The sequence below is a fragment of the Mustelus asterias genome, chromosome 16, assembly GCF_964213995.1.
Source record: "Mustelus asterias chromosome 16, sMusAst1.hap1.1, whole genome shotgun sequence".
Classification (NCBI taxonomy): domain Eukaryota; kingdom Metazoa; phylum Chordata; class Chondrichthyes; order Carcharhiniformes; family Triakidae; genus Mustelus; species Mustelus asterias.
Genome location: NC_135816.1, coordinates 98,021,133 through 98,029,537, shown reverse-complemented (window position 1 = coordinate 98,029,537; position 8,405 = coordinate 98,021,133). Strand labels below are relative to the sequence as shown.

Below are 8,405 nucleotides of genomic sequence, written 5' to 3'. Positions count from 1 at the left end.
CCATTACCATCAACAATGACAAGGGCAGTGGATAACGGGGAACACCACCACCACCAAATCACTTCTGAATTAGAATTATATTGCCTTCTTTCACTATCACTGTGTCAAATTCCTGGGACACCCTCCCTAACAGCACTGTGCATGCATCTACACCACATCAACTACAGCTGTTCAAGAAGGTAGCTCACCATCACATTCTCAAGGACAATTGGGTTTGGGCAATAAATGCTGACCTAGCCAGCGATGCACACGACTTGTAAATGAAAAAAGAATAATCTTGAGACCCAGCGTAATGCATTGGGGATCCAGGTTCGAATCCCACAATGAGAGGTAGTGAAATAGGAATTCAATTTTTTAAAAAACGAATTGTACATTATTGTTCATGTAAAAAAAACTATCTGGTTCACTAATGTCTTTTAAGGAAATAAATCTGCCGTCCTTACCCGCTCTGGTGTGCATGTGACTCCAGATCCACAGGTTTGTGGTTGACAGTTAACTGCCCTCTGAAATGACCGAGCTCAAGGTCAGTTGGGGAAGGGCGATGAATACAGCCCAGCCAGAGATGCCCACCTACCGTGAAGGAAATGAGCAAAAAAAAAAGATTTCAAATCCCACACAGGGATTCTGTGAAATTTGAGTTCTGTTTTACCTTTAAAAAAATCTTTAAAAATCTAAAATTAAAACTTGCTGGGCACAGTAGAGGGAATTTTACTCTATCTCACCCCGACCACTGCTTCGGTTAGGTTGATTACAGATATGTCCGGGACACCATGGACAATGGCCCTTCATCATCTGAAAGGCGGCACAGTGGCACAGTGGGTAGCACTGCTCCTTCACAGCTCCAGGAACCTGAGTTCAATTCCTGGCTCGGGTCGCTGTCTGTGTAGAGTTTGCACGTCCTCCCCATGTCTGCGTGGGTTTCCTCTGGGTGCTCCGGTTTCCTCCCACAGTCAGAAAGATGTGCTGGTTGGATGCATTGGCCATGCTAAAATCCTTGTCAGTTACTGGAGTGTGGTGACTTGGGGATTTTCACAGTAACTTCCCTGCAGTGTTAATGTAAGCCTGCTTGTGACACTTAAATAAATTTTGCCTTTTGGTTTACACGGGCTCACCGAGAGCATTAGAGTAATAAGCTTGTAACTGATGCTACCCTTACAAACTTGCGGATATTTGTAAAAGCCATGCTGAAGGAGGTGTGCATTTTCTTGTTTACTAATTGTTTCATTCCTCTGTTAAAACTTATTCAGCGTCCCTGTAACTGTACATCCACGTTTCTAAACAAAGAAATGTTCGGATCGAAGATAACATTGGCTGGGGTGGGGAGGGGGGGGGGGCGGGGGGAGCTTTGACAAAGGGACATCTGGACTCGAAACATCAGCTCTTTTCTCTCCTTACAGATGCTGCCAGACCTGCTGAGATTTTGCAGCATTTTCTCTTTTGGTTTCAGATTCGAGCATCCGCAATAAGTTGCTTTTTTACACTCTTGGGGCTGGATGGTAAATAATGAGTGATAATTGAAAATAATGATCGACTACAATTCAACATTTCTTAAAATATCGACATCGGAAAACATTTTCCGCTTCACAGATAGAACCAGCGTGTGGCAAATGCTTAGAGTACTTCACAGGAGTATGAAGTGTGACAGGAGTGACGAGTGTGAATGCACCGTGAAAGGATTGGCATGAGAATCGGCAATTGTTATTTAAAAGCATCGCCCGAACAGGGACTTGAACCCTGGACCCTCAGATTAAAAGTCTGATGCTCTACCGACTGAGCTATCCGGGCCCTGGCATTCCACTTAACACAGCGACTTTTACTGGCTTATTGAGAACATTACAGCATTTAATTCAGTCTCTATTTTTGACTCACCTGATGAAGTAGTGGCGCTCCAAAGGATCCTGATTCCAAATAAACCTGTTGGACTTTAACCTGGTGCTGTAAGACTTCTTACTGGATAGAGCAGACGTGGGGAAGATGTTTCCATTAGAAGGTGAGATGAGGAATCGAGGGCACAGTCTTGAGCAGGTAGTGGGTGAGCCGCCTGCTCGAACTGCTACAGTCCGTGCGCTGTAGTTTCATACACCGTAGGTAGCACCCACAGTACAAATCTATTAGGGAGCGAGTCCCAGGAATTTGACCTAACAACAGTGGAGAAATGGTGATATAATTCCAAGTGAACACAGTGCATGGCTTCAAGGGATATTTTAAGGTACTGGTGTTCCCATGAAGTTGCTACACTTGCCGTCCCAGGTGGTAGAGGTGGGAGTTTGAATGGTGCTGCCGAAGGAGCCTTGATGATGCGACATTTCACTGGGTGTTAGGCTCGGAGGTAGTGGGTGGCGCATAGCGAAATATGTTACACAGAGCAACGTGAAATGCTCGTGTTCGCTGCCAAGAAGACAAAGAAAATTGCAGCCCAGCTACAGGCCCTTCGGCCATCCAAGCCGTGCCGATCATGATGCCCTAACTAAACTAAAAAAGTACAAAGGAAAGTACAGCTCCGGAATAGTGTCATGTACACCATCAGTGTCTCTTGGGCTGGATGATAAATAATGAGTGACAATTGATAATAATGATCGAGTACAATTCAACATTTCTTAAAATATCGACATCAGAAAATACTTTCCGCTTCACAAACAGAACCAGCCTGTGGCAAATGTTTAGAGCGCTTTACAGGGGGAACGAGTGTGATTTTTGGAGGGATTGGCATGAGAATCGACTTTCGTTATTTAAAAGCATCGCCCGAACAGGGACTTGAACCCTGGACCCTCAGATTAAAAGTCTGATGCTCTACCGACTGAGCTATCCGGGCCCTGGCAGTCAACGTCACACAGCGACCTTTACTGGCTTACTGAGAACATTACATCGCTTAAATCCTGCATTTCCTTTCTGCAGTTATCCGATCCCTTCTTTTTGGAAAGGAATTGTATTCATTGCTGAACTCAAAACAAAGCCACTACTCCGTGGCATAACGTCCCAACCTTATTTCAATTTCAACAATAGATCCAAATACATGACAATTTATCCTTATAAATTACATCATAATTTCAGTCCATTTTATCAGCCCGTTCAGAATAGGTGCTGCCGAAACATGGTTTAGAATTAAGTATTAACAGGCTGTCAGAATTGGCCCGTTTCCGAATGAATGAAGTTGTGAAGGTGGCCAATTCCCCATTACCTGATGTATTAGATGAATTGGCAGTCAATATTGCCACAAAGGCATTGCAACTTCATAAGATAGCCAGCACCGGCCTCTTTTCCAGAAAGGTTGAATGTTTTTACACACTGATAAATTATTAAAACAAGCGGATACAATGACAATGTCAACAGCAAATATAACTCATGTAATAAAAACAGTTCATAGTCTGTTTATTTCTCATGCACATCCACTCTCAATGTCGCCCCACACACTTGCTTCACAATTGATCACCATCAATCCTTAACCCGTCCACTTCCAGCCCGCTCATCAATTAAAAATACTTTCGCCTCTTCTGCTTTTATAGAGGGCTGCTGGTAGAAAACAAATACTTGTAATATTCAAGCTAATCGCGACTTTTAGTTAAATACAAACCTCGGCATAATAAGCAAGGGACGGATGACTTCGAAATTCCATCCGAATGCACGCACTGGGAACTGTGTGGGCCGAACGGTATACAATCCAAAATTCAATTTGCACAACCCTCAGCTGGTGACAGGAGCTGTTTCATCGGGTGACAGGAGCTGTTTCATCGTGTAACAGCGCGAATCATGTTTACATGCACCATAAACCTGCTGGCTTCGAGCCCCAGTGGAACCTGTGCGGTTCTTGGACAATTGACCTGGAGCAATAGAGTCATAGAGTTTAGAGCATGGAAACAGGCCCTTCGGCCCAACTTGTCCATGCAATCCCTTTTTTTAAGCTCGTCCCAATTGCCCGCGTTTGGCCCATATCCGTCGATACCCAACTTACCCACGTCACTGTCTAAACGCTTTTTAAAAGACATAATTGCACCCGCCTCCACTACTCCCTCCGGCAGCTTGTCCCAGACACTCACCACCCTCTGCGTGAAAAAAACTGCCCCTCTGGACACTTTTGAATCTCTACCTTCTCACTTTAAACCTATGCCCTCGCGTTTTAGACTCCCCTACATTTGGGAAAAGATATTGACTATACAGTTGATAGACATCTATGAGATCACTCCTAAGCCTCCTATGCTTCAGAGAAAAAAGTCCCAGTCTATCCAGCCTCTCCTTATAACTCAAAGCATCAAGTCCTGGTAGCATCCCAGTAAATCTTTTCTGAACTCTTTCTCGTTTAAATAATATCCTTTCTGGGTGACCAGAACTGTACACAGTCTTCCAAGTGTGGCATTACTCATGTCTTGTACAACTTCAACACGACGTCCCAACTCCTGTATTCAGTGTTCTGACCAAGGAAACAAAGCATGCTGAATGCCTTCTTCACCACCCTGTCAACCTGTGACTCCACTTTCAATAAGCTATGAACATGTAACTCTAGATCTCTTTGTTCCATAACTCTCCCCAACGCCCTACCATTAACGTTGTAAGTCCTGCCCTGGTTTGATCAACCAAAATGTATCATCTCACATTTATCTAAATTAAACTCCATCTGCCATTCATCAGTCCACTGGCCCAATTGATGAAGATCCCATTGCAATCCCAGATAACCTTCTTCACTGTCCACTATGCCATCAATCTTGGTGTCATCTGCAAACTTACTAACCATGCCTCCTAAATTCTCATCCAAATCATTAATATAAATGACAAATAATAGTGGACCCAGCAACGATCGCTGAGCCACTCCACTGGTCACGGGTCTCCAGTTTGAAAAACAACCCTCTACAACCACCTTCTGGCTTCTGTCATCAAGCCAATTTTGTATCCATTTGGCTACCTCACCGTGGATCCCATCAGATTTAACCTTATGCAAGAACCTAACATGTGGTACCTTGTCAAAGGCCTTGCTAAAGTTCATGTAGACAACATCAACTGCAGTGCCTTCATCTACCTTCTTGGTTACCCCTTCAAAAAATTCAATCAAATTTGTGAGACATGATTTTCCACTCACAAAGCCATGCTGACTGTCCCTAATTAGTCCTTGTGTCTCTAAATGTCTGTAGATCCTGTCTCTCAAAATACTTTCCAGTTCTAGTTCCCAGGCTTTTCCCTGTAGCCCTTCTTAAACAAAGGCACAACATTTGCCATCCTCCAATCTTCAGGCATCTCACCTGTGACGACCGATGATTCAAATATCTCTACAAGGGGACCCCGCAATTTCCTCCCTCGCCTGGGATACATTTCATCAGATCCTGGGGATTTATCTACCTTGATGAACTTTAAGACTTCCAGCAGCTCCTTCTCTGTTATAAGCACGCTCCTCAAGACATCACAATTTATTTCCCCAAGTTCCCTAACATCCATGCTTTTCTCAGCAGTGAATACTGATGAGAAATATTCATTTAGGATCTCATCCATCTCTTGTGCATCCACACATAGATGACCTTGTTGATCCTTAAGAGGTCATACTCTCTCCCTAGCTACTCTTTTGCCCTTTATGTATTTGTAGAAGCTCTTTGGATTTTCCTTTGCCTTATCTGCCAAAACAAGCTCTGTCCCCTTTTTGCCCTCCTGATTTCTCTCTTACCTCTACTCCTACACCCTCTCCTCTTCAAGGGATCCATTTGATCCCAGCTGCCTATGCATGTCATGTGCCTCCTTCTCCTTCTTGAACAGGGCCTCAATATCCAGAGTCATCAAGGGTTCCCTACTTCTTCCAGTCTTGCCCTTCACTCCAACAGGAATGTTCTTACACTGAATCCTGGTTAACACACTTTTGAAAGCCTCCCACTTACTAGATGTCCCTTTGCCTTCCCATATTAATTGCCTTCCCAATTAAGTGTTGAATGTTCCTGCCTGGTACCATCAAAATGGCTTTGCCCCATTTTAGAATTTTAACTTTTGGGCCATTCTCCATCGCTATCTTAAAACTAATAGAATTATGGTCACTGGTCCCAATGTGATCCCTCACTAACACTTCTGTCAGCTGCCCTTCCTTATTTCCCAAGAAGAGGTCACATTTTGCCCCTCCCTAGTCAGGCCTCCACATACTGAATGAGAAATTCCTCCTGAACACACTCCACAAATTTCTCTCCATCCAACCCTCTAATACTATGGCTGTCCCAGTCAATGTTGGGAAAGTTAAAATCCCCTACTATTACCACCCTATTTTTCTTGGAGCTATCTCCTTACATATTTGCTCTTCAATTTCCCACCGACTATTTGGGGCCAATAATACAACCCTATCAAAGTGGTTTCGCCTTCTTATTTCTCAGTTCAACCCATATAGACTCGGTGGGCGAACCCTCAGATATATCCCCTCTCAGTACTGCTGTGATGTTTTCCTTAATCGGAACTCCCCCTCCTCTCTTTCCTCCTGTTCTATCTCTCCTATAGCATCTGTACCCTGGAACATTGAGCTGCCGGTTCTGTCCTGCCCTTCCCTTAGCCATGTTTCAGTAATTGCTATAATATCCCAGTCCCACTTACCCATCCATGCCCTGAGTTCATCTGCCTTGCCCCTCAGGCCTCTTGCATTGTAATTGTAATAAATGCAGTTTAATCTGGACTTCCCTTGCTCTCTGTCTTACTTTTGCCTGATCTTTCTAGTACGAGGATTACTGACAATGCCTTTACTATTTAATGTCCTCTCTTTAACTTCTGTGTTGTCCTGAACCTTCTCTTCTGTCCCCCTACTGATTTTGATGCCACCCCCTGCCAAATTAGTTTAAACCCTCCCAAGTGGCTCCAGCAAATCTCCCCGCCAGGATGTTAGTCCCCCTCCAGTTCAGGTATAAACCGTCCCTCTTGAACAGGTCAGCCGTTCCCCAGAAGAGATCCCAATGATCCAAAAATCTGAATCCCTGCCCCCTGCACCAGCTCTCAAGCCACGCATTAATCTGCCTAATCTTCCTATTCCTACTCTCACTAGCACATGGCACCAGTAGTAGTCCAGAAATTACTACCTTCGAGGTCCTGCACTTTAGCCTTCTGCCTAACTCTCTATATTCACACTTCAGGGCCTCATCCCTTTTCCTACCTATGTCGTTGGTACCAATATGTACAATGACTTCTGACTGCTCACCCTCCCCCTTAAGAATGTCCTGCAACCACTCAGAGACATCCTTGACCGTGGCACAGGGGAGGCAATACACCGTCCTGGAGTCTCAATTGTGGCCACAGAAATGCCTGTCTGTGCCTCTAACTAGCGAGTCCCCTATTACCACTGCTCGCTTGCTTTTTGCCCGACTCTGCTCCACAGCAGGAACAGGTGAGGTGCCACTTCCCCTGACAGGCTATCCCCCTCAACAGTATCCAAAACAGTATATCTGTTTGAAAGGGGAATAGCCATAGGAGACTCCTGCACTACCTGCCTGCTTCTCCTGGCGGTCACCCATCTACCTGTCTGAACCTGTAATGTGACAACCTCCTTGTAACTAGTGTCTATCACACTCTCTGTCCTCTGTATGCTCCGCAGTGTGTCCGTCTGCTGCTCCATCTGAACAATGCAACTGAAATTAAACTCAGAAAGTACAGTCATCCTTCATTTTACACTCATCGTAGCTTGCAAAATGAAACAAGTGTGTTCCTCATACGAGTGTATTTAGTTAATTTCATCACTTTCAATTTCAAAATCTATCAGCTGCCTTGAATCTACCTCGTTCTCCCCCACCCCCTCCCCCCAATGAAACCCCTCTTCTCACTTATTAACTCTTTCCAGTCCTTTCTCCCCAGTTGCTGATAGTGTTTCCCAGCTCCCACCCCCACATTACCATTAACCCCTCAGCCGACCCTCCCACTCACCTCTTCCCACATCTGCCCCTCCCATTCAGTCTCGGTGGATCACAGCGCCTCAAGGATGCGCAGCTTAAAACCACTGGGGTAGACTTACTCCAACCAATTTAGCCGAACGTGAAGGTGAGGAGGTTAACTTCTCTCGGATTCTTTGATCATCCATCTTTCCAATTTTGATATGGACGTCGGAACTTAAGAACTGGAGCAGGAGACGGCAATTTAGCATTTTAAGCCTGCTCCGCCATTTACCAGGATCATGGCTGGATTCATCTCAGCCTCAATTCCACTTCCCTGCCCGTTCACCATAACCCTTCAAACCCTTACGAATTGAAATTTGTCCATCTCTCCTTTAAATTCAATCAATATTATAGCATCCACCAGGCTCCGGAGTAGTGAACTCCACAAACTCACAACCCTTTGGGAGAAGTAGTTTCACCTCATCTCTGTTTTAATTCCACCAGTAAGAAGTTTAACAACACCAGGTTAAAGTCCAACAGGTTTATTTGGTAGCAAATGCCACTAGCTTTCGGAGCGCGTGGCATTTGCTACCAAAT

At 44.7% G+C, this 8,405-nt stretch overlaps 2 non-coding genes across 2 annotated transcripts; both read right to left on the bottom strand.

Moving 5' to 3' along the window:
* Positions 1–1,712: 1,712 nt before the first annotated feature.
* Positions 1,713–1,785, bottom strand: trnak-uuu (transfer RNA lysine (anticodon UUU)). Its single transcript has one exon. It is a non-coding gene; the product is annotated as a tRNA-Lys (tRNA).
* A 954-nt stretch (positions 1,786–2,739) lies between these two features.
* On the bottom strand, positions 2,740–2,812 carry trnak-uuu (transfer RNA lysine (anticodon UUU)). The gene has a single exon. It is a non-coding gene; the product is annotated as a tRNA-Lys (tRNA).
* Positions 2,813–8,405: the final 5,593 nt, after the last annotated feature.